Source organism: Neophocaena asiaeorientalis, unplaced genomic scaffold (assembly GCF_003031525.2).
Source record: "Neophocaena asiaeorientalis asiaeorientalis breed wild unplaced genomic scaffold, Neophocaena_asiaeorientalis_V1.1 scaffold629, whole genome shotgun sequence".
NCBI classification, from domain to species: Eukaryota; Metazoa; Chordata; class Mammalia; order Artiodactyla; family Phocoenidae; genus Neophocaena; species Neophocaena asiaeorientalis.
Genome location: NW_020175468.1, coordinates 7,571,659 through 7,584,919, shown reverse-complemented (window position 1 = coordinate 7,584,919; position 13,261 = coordinate 7,571,659). Strand labels below are relative to the sequence as shown.

The 13,261-nt window shown below is 41.7% G+C and overlaps 1 long non-coding RNA gene across 1 annotated transcript in view; it reads right to left on the bottom strand.

Annotated features, from left to right (window-relative positions):
* The window catches only part of LOC112415591 (uncharacterized), a 31,059-nt gene that overhangs the window by 11,163 nt on the left and 6,635 nt on the right, over positions 1-13,261 (bottom strand). Inside the window, exons 2-3 of the long non-coding RNA XR_003006329.1 lie at positions 5,267-5,383; positions 2,956-3,053 (exon numbers count right to left, since the gene is read on the bottom strand). This is a non-coding gene — a long non-coding RNA (uncharacterized LOC112415591). The remainder of the gene's footprint in view (positions 1-2,955; positions 3,054-5,266; positions 5,384-13,261) is intronic.

Genomic DNA, 13,261 nt, shown 5'->3' with positions numbered 1-13,261 from the left:
GCTTCCTTTTTTTTTTTTGGCTGCGTTGGGTCTTCATTGCTGCACATGGGCTTTCTCTAGTTGCATCCAGAGGGGGTTACTCTTTGTTGTGGTATGTGGGCTTCTCACTGCGGTGGCTTCTCTTGCTGCAGAGCACCAGCTCTAGGCACGCAGGCTTCAGTGGTTGCAGTGCGCGGGCCCTAGGGTGAGCGGGCTTCAGGAGTTGTGGCTCGCAGGCTCTAGAGAGCAGGCTCGGTAGTTGTGGCACACGGGCTTAGTTGCTCCACAGCATGTGGGATCTTCCCGGACCAGGGCTCAAACCCATGTCCCCTGCACTGGCAGGCGGATTCCTAACCACCGTGCCACCAGGGAAGTGCCAGGTTTCCTTCTTTGAGTCAGTGGCCCAGGGCTTTTGAAAAAGAGCCTAAACCTGAACAGAGCAGTCCATTAATTCCTGCATTCCACAAATCTGAGTGCCCACTGCTCCAGGGACTGTTCTAGGCCTGGGGCTCTTGCAGAGTTTAGGTTCTAGGCCTGCACCGTCCAGTATAATATTATCAATATTAAGCACTTGGAATGTGGCTAGTCTGAATTGAGATGTCCTGAAGTATAAACTACACACCAGATTGCAAAGACAATATAAAATATCTCATTAATAATTTTTCTATTAAATGCATGCTAAAATCATATGTCTAATACATTGTATTAAATACAATATGTATTATTAAAATTAATTCCATCTATTTCTTTTTAACCTATTTTTTTTTTAAACAGGATTCCTGGAAATTTGACATGATACATGTGACTCGCATTTGTGGCTCACATTCTATTTCTCTTGGACTGTGCTGTTCTAGAAGCTCCACCTGGAGACTCTGATCAAGCTCCTTCTAATGGACATAATCAGAGGGGACCTTAACTTGGACCACCATTCTTAAGGATTAGGCAATTTGGAGCAAATGCCTCTAGCGGATGATAGCTGTTTTAAAGTAAGCTGTGAGGATGGGGGAAAAAAATGGGAAAAGGGGGGAAAGAAATGAGATCAGCAACAGCTGGAGAGACCAGAGAGGGACAAAGAGTGCTCTGAGGCCTGAGAGCACATTTCCAACTTGCCCTCTGTAGTAGGCAGAAAAATGACCCTCCAAAGATGTCCATGTCCTAACGCCTGGAACCTGTCCATATGTTACCTTACATGGCAAAAGGGAGACGCTGCAAATATGAATAAGCTAAGGATTTTGAGATGGGGAGAGGATTCCAGATTATCCAGGTAGACCCAATGTAATTACAAGGGTCCTTATGAGTGAAAGAGGGAGGCAGGAGAGTCAGAGAAGATGTGAGGATGGAAGCAGAGCTCGGAGTGATGTCACGCTGCCTCTGAAGATGAAGGAAGGGGCCACGAGCCAAGTAGTGCAGGTGGTCTCTAGAAGATGGAAAAGGCAAGGAAATGGGTTCTCCCCTCAAGCCTCCATAAGGAATGCAGCCCTATGACACTTTGATTTTAGCCCAGTGAGAGTGATTTTAGACTTCTAACCTCCAGAATTGTAAGACAGTAAATTTGTGTTCTTGTAAGCCACTAAGTTTGTGGTAATTTGTTACAGGAGCTATAGGAAACGAATCCACTCACTTGCCTGCTGGATCCTTATTTCTTTTTCCTTTCTTTCTTTCTTTTCTTTCTTTCTGTCTTTCTTTCTGTCTGTCTGTCTTTCTTTCTTTTCCCTTTCTTTCTTCCTTCCTTCCTTCCTCCCTCCCTCCCTCCCTCCCTCCCTTCCTTCCTTCCTTTCTTTCTTTTTCTCTCCCTCTCTTTTTTTTTCCTAGATATTTCTTTTGAGTCACACTCCTTACTAGCTGAGAGAGCCACTTCCTTCTAAGGCGTAGTGGGGAAAGCCCTGGCTGGGTCTTCAGTATACCCTGTGGGTCTCTGGACAAATCTCTTTTCCTCTGTTGAGGAGCAAGGAGATGGGGAAAACTGTGTGGAGTTCTAGTGGAGAGGACTGGCATATTTGTCTGCACTGGGCATCAGCATAGATGCCTTTCTAAAATTAGGACAGAAGAAGTCCCAAAGAATTGGATAGTTGTTCAATACACTGAGTCCTTTAAATGAGATAAATCATCTCATTTAATTCTGAGAAGAGCCCTGTGACTTAGAGATCATGAGTATCCCATTTTAAAGCTAAGGACACCAAGGTCAGAGAGGTTAAGTAACTTGCCCACAATGACTAAGACAGAAAACCGTGAGCCAAGAGTCGAACCTAGGTTTCCAGACTGCTGAGAAGCACCCTTCTCACTGATGGGAGAGACCATGACGAACAGGATGGATCCGTAAGTTTTTTTCATTCATTCATTCATCTCACAGGTAGCTGGGCCCCTGTGCTTAGAATTCAGGGTACAGTGAAAAACAACTCAGGCCGGACTCGTACAGCATGGAAGTCACATTCTATCAGAAGGACACCAGCAACTCGGAAGTGAGCTGACTGTGATGAGAATGACGAGGAACATTAAGAGAGTGAAGTGAGAGGGAGTAGATGGGACCAGGAGGCTACCTTCTGAAGCCATATGTGGTTCTGAACCTGAGAGCCCACTGCCCTCCAAGCGGTGTCATGACCAAATTCGTCATGTTTCCTCTCTTTTGTTTTCCTTGGTAATCCCCCAAAACACAAGCTCATCTCGTCATCTCAGGTTCTCTCATCTCCGTCATTCTCTGTGTTGTCTTCTGCTCTACCGGCTCCTGCCTCACTCCATCCTTCCCAAACTCTTCCACTGCAACCCCTGTAAACCTTTCCCTCAATGTTCCCTCCAACTCTTACCTTAACTAAAACAGGACCATTCTCCAAAGATAATCCCACAATCCTAACTGAAGGCTCTTCATCCCCCCCGCTTGCCAAACACCTCAAGGTCTGGAGGAGGAGAGAAGTAATCAGGATATGCTGCGGAAACAAATGAACCCAAATCCCAGTGACTCACATAAAGGTAGAGACTCACTCTTGTGCCATGTCCAACATGGGTGGGCTGGGCTCTGCTCCACTTCTTCCTTCGTTAACCTGGGCTGATGGGGCAGCCTCTGAAACACTGCCACCCTCCTGGCAGAGGGAAAAGAGACATGGACAGCCGTGAGCTGGCTCTTAAAGCTTCAGCTTGGAAGAGATGTACATCACTGTGTTCACATTTCATTGGCTAAAGCGAGTCATGCGGCCAAGCTTGATATCAAGTGGGTATATTTCAGGAGAGACAGCAAACACTGTGGACAGTAATACACCCTGCCATTCCTTGGCGTCCCAAAGCTGTGTCCAGATATTATTATTCCTTCTCCCTACTCTTAAAAAAAAAGATCCTTCTTCCCCTTAACAGACCTCCTAGAGTAACAGCTAGACCTCTTCTCTCCTCTCTCTTCTCTCCTGGCTCTTCTGTCTCCCTAGAAATCTGAGAGTCACACTTACCTTCACCTGCTCCCTCACTCCATATCAGATCCTTTACCATGTGCCAGAGATTCAAAATCTGTCACTTCTCTCAGTCCCCACAGAAGCTACCCTCCTCCAAGCCATCACCATCTCTCTCCTGTACTACTACAACAGCAACCTTCCAAATCTTGCTTTACAATCCATTCATGATCTAGTAGTCACTTCCCTGCTTAATCCTTCTGTGGGCCCTTCCAGGGCCCCCACCGGGACCCACGGACAGATCAGGGGCCCCACCGGGATGCCACGGTCAGACAAGGGCCCCCACTGGGACCCCATGGACAGACCAGGGCCCTCATCAGGACCCCACGGACAGACAAGGGCCTCACCGGGACCCCACGGACAGACCAGGGCCTCACTAGGACCCCACGGTCAGATCAGGGCCCCCACCGGAACCCCACACAGAGACCAGACCATTGTCCTTCAGGGAGAGTCTAAAATCCTTACCCTTTCCCTTTCCCAGATCGCTCTTCCCAGCGGGCTTCTGCTTGCTGCCTCAGCCTGGGCCACCATCCCTGTCACTCCACAGTCCAGCCACATGGGGCTTCCTCAGTGTCATGAATTGATACTTTAATTACTTTAGGGCTTTCACAACCCAGTTCTCTTGAACCTGAAACTCTCTCCCTTCCCACCCCTCCTCATCTTTCAGGTCTCAGCTTCCTCACTGAGGCCTTCAGGTCTAGTTGGTTCTTTCTGTGCCTGTGCTCCCGCAGCACCCCTACTGCCCCTTCTGAAACACTCACTCTTTTTTTTAAATGATGTTGTAGATGTATTTAATGTTTTTTTCTTCAGTTTTTTCTTATTGCAGTATAGTTGATTTACAATGTGGGCCAATCTCTGCTGTACAGCAAAGTGACTCAGTTATACACTTATATACATTCTTCTTTATATTCTTTTCCATTGTGGTTTATCACAGGATAGTGAATTGAGTTCCCTGTGCTATACAGTAGGACCTTGTTGTTTAACCATTCTAAAGGTAATAGTTTGCACCTGCCAACCCCAAACTCCCAGTCCCTCCCTCTCCCTCCCCCCATCCCCCTTGGCAATCACAAGTCTGTCCTCTATGTCTATGAGTCTGCTTCTGTTCTGGATCAACAGATAGGTTCATTTGTGCCATATTTTAGGTTCCTCATAGAAGTGACATCATATGGTATTTGTCTTTCTCTTTCTGACATACTTCATTTAGTATGATGATCTCTAGTTGCGTTGCATCCAGGTTGCTGCAAATGCCATTATTCCATTCTTTTTTATGGCTGAGTAATATTCCATTGTATATATGTACCACATCTTCTTTATCCATTCATCTGTTGATGGACTTTACATTTATGTCAGAGAATGTTTTGCCTATGCTCTCTTCTGGGAGTTTTATGGTGTCATGTCTTATGTTTAAGTCTTTAAACCATTTTGTGAAATATTCACTCTTGTGAGAGCTTGCTCTCCCAGATTTGGAGCTGTGTGAAGGCAGAGACTGCCTGCTCAGCTGCTATATGCCCAATACATTGACTGTGCTCAGGAAATATTTTTCCAGTGAGAGAATGAATTTGTCATACATGAAATCTGGGGGAGGGAATTAATAAAGGTAAATAGATGCAATTATTTATGATTGAATGAGCCTCCCGAGTTAATCAAGAGAGGCAAAAGAGGGCTGGGATGCTTGCGCCACCTCTGAATCACTTAGTCCTAAACTCACTGGACATCATTCCCTTCCTGCATTTCCCCCTGTGTTTCTAGACGTCATAAAATGCCTTCCTCACCCACACCTATTCAGAGAATCTGGTTTCGGGCCTGAGAGAGTGCTTCTGCCCCCCTTCCCCCTCCCTAACTCCTGCTGTCCTCACCTCTCCCTCAGTCCTCCTCAGCACATCCCACAGGTCCTCTACACCAAGTCAGCTGGAAAGGCTGGAGCATCACCAAGATGTTGCCTGGCCTCAGATTCATTCCTGAGCAGAAGGACCCTGAAAAAAGAAACATGATACATGAGTGAGACACATCCTAGGCCTGGGCTTGTTAAGTCTGTCTGCCAAACCAGGCTGTGCAATGGGTGTGATGGGAACAGCTTTGGAAAGGCCCCAGTGTCAAATCATAGTTCCTCCTTCTGTGCTACTAAGATGGTGTCTGAAATTATAGCATCGGAGACAGTATTAGTCTGCTGGGGCTGCCATAACAAAGTACCACAGATTGGGTGGCTTAAACAACAACAGAAATTTATTTCTCACAGTTCTGGAGACTAGATGCCCAAGATCAAGGTGTGGGCAGATTTGGCTTCTTCTGAGGTCTCTCTCCTTGGCTTGCAGATGACTGCCTTCTTTCCCCTGTGCACACACATCCCTGGTGTCTCTTTGGGTTTTTTTGTTTTATTTCATTAAATATTTAATTTATTTATTTGGCTGCGCCTGATCTTAGTTGGGGCACATGGGATCTTTTAGTTGCTGCATGCAGAATCTTTAGTTGCGGCATTTAGGGTCTTTAGTTGTGGCATGCAAACTCTTAGTTGCAACATATGGGATCTAGCTCCCTGACCAGGGATCGAACCCAGGCCCCCTGCATTGGAAGCACAGAGTCTTAGCCACTGGACCACCAGGGAACTCCCTCTGGTGTCTCTTTGTGTGTTCAATTTTCTTCTTCTTATAAGGACACCAGTCACGATTAGATTAGGACCCACCCTAATGGCCTCGTTTCCACTTAACCTCTTTTTTTTTTCAGTGTTTTAAGATTTTTAAATTTAATTTGAAATGAAATAAAATTATTCATTCAACAAATTGGAAAATATTAAAACAACTGACATTATCTAGAGTGGGGAAAGAAATAACGTTTTATACACTGCTGACGTGACAGTAAATCATCACAACCTTTTAGGAAAGGCATTTCCTGTTAAAAGTTTTTAAAAGGGGGGCATAAAGCTGTGACAGAAGTGTTATCTTGAGGAATCCATACTACAGGAACGAAGGGATTAGTAGCTAAGGATATGCTTCAGTAGCTAAAGATATGTTGTATATAACAGCACTAGAAGGCAATCACAACAAAACCAATGTGAATTGGAGACCATCTGAACGTCTGTTAACAGGGAAATGATTGACTAAATTATGGTATTTCCAATTCTATGGCTCATTCATTCACTCACCATATACATTTTTCGAGGCAGGAATTGTTTTACCGTATGCCAGGCATTGTTCTAGATACTGGGGGTAAGGAAGTGAATAGTATAGATTTGACCTCTTTATCATGAAGCTTAGTGTCCGTGTGTGTGTGTGTGTGTGTGTGTGTAGCAAGTCCGGGGCATGAACCTGCATCCCCTGCATCGGCAGGCGGACTCTCAACCACTGCGCCACCAGGGAAGCCCAATTTTCTTCTTCTTATAAGGACACCAGTCACGATTAGATTAGGACCCACCCTAATGGCCTCGTTTCCTCGTTTCCACTTAACCTCTTTTTTTTTTCAGTGTTTTAAGATTTTTAAATTTAATTTGAAATGAAATAAAATTATTCATTCAACAAATTGGAAAATATTAAAACAACTGACATTATCTAGAGTGGGGAAAGAAATAACGTTTTATACACTGCTGACGTGACAGTAAATCATCACAACCTTTTAGGAAAGGCATTTCCTGTTAAAAGTTTTTAAAAGGGGGGCATAAAGCTGTGACAGAAGTGTTATCTTGAGGAATCCATACTACAGGAACGAAGGGATTAGTAGCTAAGGATATGCTTCAGTAGCTAAAGATATGTTGTATATAACAGCACTAGAAGGCAATCACAACAAAACCAATGTGAATTGGAGACCATCTGAACGTCTGTTAACAGGGAAATGATTGACTAAATTATGGTATTTCCAATTCTATGGCTCATTCATTCACTCACCATATATATTTTTCGAGGCAGGAATTGTTTTACCGTATGCCAGGCATTGTTCTAGATACTGGGGGTAAGGAAGTGAATAGTATAGATTTGACCTCTTTATCATGAAGCGTAGTGTCCGTGTGTGTGTGTGTGTGTGTGTGTGTAGCAAGGGAGAGACAAAAATGATAAATGATAATAATAATAACAACAGCAACCATAAAACAAGTCAGTTAACCTTTAGAATAATTGCCTGTTTCTAGAGGCAGGTACCTTGGGTTTTTCACTGAAAAAATTACATCCAGATTTTTACTCTGCTTTGAAATCTTTGTGTCCTGATTAGTTGCTCCTGGTGTGTCCTCTCATTGTATTTTGGAAATTTATTTTTTTAATTTTTTTTTAACATCTTTATTGGGGTATAATTGCTTTACAATGGTGTGTTAGTTTCTGCTTTATAACAAAGTGAATCAGTTATACATATGTTCCCATATCTCTTCCCTCTTGCTGTATTTTGGAAATTTTTAATAGCACTTATCCTACTTTATTTTTATGTTTTTTAAGTGAAACTTCAGACTTTATCTGGATTTCCCTAGTTTTTCCACCAATGTTCTTTTTCCTTTCTGGGATCCCAAGCAGGATGCCACATTGCATCTATTTTTATTTTTCCTAGCTTTATTGACATATAATTGACATATAACAATTGTATACGTTTAAGGTATACGATGTAACGATTCGATACATGCATATAGTATGAAATGATTACCACAATCAGGTTCGTTAGCACCTCTATCACCTCACATAATTACCATTTTTTTGTTGTCCACTTAACCTCTTTAGAGGCCCTATCTCCAAATACAGTCATTTTGAGGTACTGAGGATTAGGGCTTCAACATATGAGTTTGGCGGTGGGGTGGGGGGAGACACAATTCAACCCGTAAGAAACATTCCTTAGTTTTAGGATATTAACTGTTCTTCAGTGTTTTCTGAATAAGAGAACTATCAGATTAATGAGTAATTGAATTTGCTGTCCATGAAAGCTAGGGACAGGATATAATTAATTTAAAAATGAATAGGTACAGTTAATTGTATATAAACTAGCTCTCTGATTCAAAGAGAGCAGGTGAGGCCTGGGGGCCCAGACACTTCCTCTTGGTTGCGCCATTCTTGAAGGAGAGACAGTGTGCCTTAAGTATATCCTTGCAGACCGAAACCAAGAAACATGAATCCAGAGAAGTAAAGAGAGCTCTAGACTCAGCACTTTTCCTGGGGTAAACTGCATAAAGCCTGGGTGTTAATGAACCATTTTCACAGGAGAAAAGTCCTGGGACTTAAGCAGAGTGAGAGGAAAGATCAGAGACCTATATAAAAAATTCTAGAACCTGAGGGCAAACCTTCAGTTGGTACTTTTTTAAAAAGCTCTCCATCTGAAAAAGATGGTGGGAATATATGTTTGTCTCCGCCTTTATGATGAGTAAATCAAGAGAAAAAGATTTCCCCTGAGAATTCCTAACAGTAAGTCCATATTCCTGTGGGTTTAAAGCCTAAATCTGTACTATCTGTGTAACCTGAAAGACCTCCAGACAAAATTTTAGAGTGGTCCCAAGTTGGCTATTCCCATAGGTACATGGCATAAGCAAACACTAACTCTATCCAGGGAAATGCATTTTAAACCCAGGCTTTAAAGAATTTCCACAGATAAAATCCCAAGGAACATGAGTTCCACAAACCACACAAGCAGAAGCAATAAACCTCAGAACCATACTCAGAGTCGGTATAAATATTGAAATTATAAGGTACTGAATATAAAATAAATAAATGTTTAAAGAGACTGAAGATGGCGTTTAAAAAATACTGAAGGAAAAACAGAGTATCAAGATTGGCAAGGACGATTTGAACAAGAAAAACTAGAAATTACATATATGAAAATTTTAAAACCCAGTGGACATATTAAATGGATTATATCACAGCTGAAAGGAGAAGAAACTAGAACACATATGTACTTGAAGAAATTATACAGGGACTTCCCTGGTGGCACAGTGGTTAAGAATCCGCCTGCCAATGCAGGGGACATGGGTTCAAGCCCTGGTCCGGGAAGATCCCACATGCCGCGGAGCAACTAAGCCCATGCGCCACAAATACTGAGCCCACGTGCCACAGCTGCTGAAGCCCACACACATAGAACCCATGCTCCGCAACAAGAAAAGCCACCGCAATGAGAAGCCCGCGCACCACAACGAAGAGTAGCCCCTGCTTGCCACAACTAGAGAAAGCCCTCATGCAGCAAAGAAGACCCAATGCAGCCAAAAATAAATTAACTAATTAATAAAAAAAAGAAAGAAATTACACAGAGCACAGCCCAGGGAGAAAAAAGATGGACATTATAAACAATGGGTTAAGATATACTGGACAGAGTGGGAAGGTCCAACGTACATCTAATTCATGGTTTTAAATATTTATTTATTTATTTGGTTGCACTGGGTCTTAGTTGTGGCTCGCCAGCTCCTAAGTTGCAGCTCGCTGGCTCCTTAGTTGTGGCATGCGAACTCTTAGTTGCGGCACGCATGTGGGATCTAGTTCTCTGACCAGGGATCGAATCCAGGCCCCCTGCATTGGGAGCACAGAGTCTTAACAACGGTGCCACCAGGGAAGTCCCTAATTCATGGTTTAAAAACAAAAAAGATAATAGAAGGGAGAGAAGCATATATGAAGAGATCATATCTGGGAATTTTTCAGAATTGATGAAAGATTCTTCCTCAAATTCAGGAAACCCAATGAATCCCAGACAGAACATATTTTAAAACATCCATGCTAGATATATAGTAAACTTTAGCACACTAAAGAGAAAATCATTAGACAAAGACAAAGCATTACTTTTTATTTTTCAACAGCAATAATGGAAGCCAGAAGATAGTGGAATGAGACCCTCAAAGTGCTAAAATAAAATAACTGTCACACTAGAACTGTTTGTCCAGCAGAATGTCTTTCAAGAACAAAACTAAAATTATTGTTTAGACAAACCAAAAACTAGGAATTGATTCCCAAGATACCCTCTTCAAAAGAAGTTCTAAGAGATATACTTCAGGAAGAATAAAACTAATCCTAGAATGAAGGTCTGAAATACAAGAAGAGATGATAAGAAAAGAAAAAATAAACAACAAAAAAAGTAAACATATCAAAACTCTACCAAAAGTACAGTAACAATGTCAAATTTAGGTGTTTAAAAAAGAACTAACATCTTGAAAAACTTATAAATGGAGAGGATACACACACCACACAATTAAGAATACACATGAAGATATTTCTAGAGTAAACACTAAAAGAACAGCAAGTAAGTGTAAAACTTGCAACTAGCACAGAGGGGAGAATGGAAATGTTGGGAGGAGACTCAATCCAAATGAATGCCATAAGGAGAATGACAGAAAAAAGCAAAACAGGAATGGATAATATGACTGGAGGAATCCCGTATCTCCCCTGTTTGGAGAGCAGATGAGAGCATCTTTGCTCAAGATTAGGTGAAACATGATGTTTTATGGTTCTTAAATGGAAGTTCAAATATGTGTAGAAAGATATGTACGGATGCTGAGTGGTCAAAAGGGTGGGTGAACTGTGTTGGTGACTAGTCCATTGTTTCTTAACCCAAACCCACCCTTTTGCACTCTGCTTTGCGGCTCTGAGGCCGCCAGCTCCCTACTTGGTTCTTTTGAGAGGAAGCACAAGAAAGAAAGACAGAAGGCTGGAAGGAGAAAGTATGCGCTTCTTCCTATTTTGCTTCCCTTTCCTGTTAGCATCACCCCAGCAGTGGTTCTTCCCCCTGATGGCAGCAGCTGACTCCTGTCTTTTCCATACTCTCAGTCTCATTTTTCTCTCTCTGACATACAAAGACCAGCTGTCCCCTTGTCAGAGGCCTGGGTTCCAGCTCTACTGGAGTATTCCTTCAACCTTCTAGATTCTAATAACCCTATCATGATTTTAATAACTCTATTATGTTTACATAATAGTAAACAACTAGAAACCTATTCCCTTTGTTGCCCCAGTCCTAGGGGGTGAAAGCTGATTTCTGCATCTATTATCTCTGATTAATACAATATCCCCATTTTGTCATCTCAACATCTATTTCACTAACTCAACCAATTCCTTTTATTAAATTCTCTCTGTTAACGTAACTGGTTCACTTTCTGTTTTTAGTACTCTGTCTCCTGTAGCCATATGATTAATTTTTGGCCAGTGGGATATAAGCAGAAGTAAGGTGGGCAACTTCTGTGTCATGTCCTTAAAATGAAGCTAATTGTTCCATGCTTCTTCATTCTGTCTTCTCACAGAGGGGAACACAGATTTGGTGACCCTAAGATGGCTTCAACCGTGTGAGTCAGGATGATGCTCAAAGCAGGGCAATAAGAAAGGTGGGACCTGATGACCTCTTGGGGTGAGGCCACCTACCTACTCTGGGACGTTTTGTGAAATAAATAAATGTCTTCTGAGGCATTGCATTCTGGACTCTCTTCATTATACCATAGTTATCCATCCCAGTGTAGATGGCTCTAAAAAACAAAAATACAGAAGCCTGGAAACTTAAATAATATAATACAAATAACTATTGAGTTAAAAACTAAAATATAAAAGAAATAAATCCTTATAACTGAATGGCAACAAAAGCACTACCAAAGCAATGATTCAAGGGTAATCTATTGCTTTGAATATTTCTTATCAAAAGATTGAAAACAAATGAAGGAAGCCTCATTTTAGGAACTTAAATATGAAACAACAGAGAAAAATCCAAAAAAAAAAAAGAAGAAAAAAATTTAAAGGCAGAAATTGACAAAGTAGAAAAATAGAGAAGATCAACAAAACCCGAAACTTGGCAACTTGAAATTCTAATAAGATAGAAATGCTTCAAGCAAGACTGATAGAAAAAAAGAAACATAAAATAAAAAATGAAATGCATAACTAAAAGGGGGGAAACTATAGATATAGATATTCTTAAATGATAAAATAAATTTTTGAACTACATAAACCAATACACTTGAAAACTGACAAAATGGACAAATTTCCACAAGAATAGAAAATGCCAATACTGAAACAAGTAACAGTAAACTTTGAAAAGACCAACAACAATTAAAGAACCTGAAATTTTAGTTAAAAGAAGCTCCAGAAGGTTTAACAGGGGAATTCTACCAAGCTTTCAAGGAAAAAGTAATACCTGCTGTATACAAATTATTACAGGGAGAAAAAGAAGAGAAATTCATTTTACAAAGCTGGTATATCCTTGATTCCTAAAGTGAATAGGGACAATTTAGGAAAAGAACATTAGAGGCCCATTTTACTTTCTAAGTGTAAATACAATTTCTAAATAAAATATTAGATAAGCAAATACAATAATGTATGAAAAATAAAACATAATTGAGTAGGTTTTAATAAACATCAGAAAGTTAACAATGTAATGCACTACATTATGGAATAAAGGAGGAAAGTCATATGGTCACCTCCATGGATTGAAAAAAACATTTAATAAAGTTCAACATCTATTTATGATAAAAGCTCTCAGAAAACTAGGGATAGAAAGGAACTTCCATAATTTGATAAGGACTATCTACTAAAAATCTACCACACACCACACAATTAAGACAGAATCTTGGGCTTCCCTGGTGGCGCAACGGTTAAGAATCCGCCTGCCAATGCAGGGGACACAGGTTCGAGCCCTGGTCTGGGAAGATCCCACATGCCGCGGAGCAACTAAGCCCGTGTGCCACAACTACTGAGCCTGCACTCTAGAGCCCGCGAGCCATGACTACTGAGCCCATGCACCACAACTATTGAGCCCGCATGCCACAACTACTGAAGCCCGTGCGCCTAGAGCCCGTGCTCCGCAACAAGAGAAGCCACCACAATGAGAAGCCCGTGCACGGCAAGGCAGAGTAGCCCCTGCTCACCGCAACTAGAGAGAAGCCCATGAGCAGCAACAAAGACCCAACGCAGCCAAAAATAAATAAATAAATAAAAAAA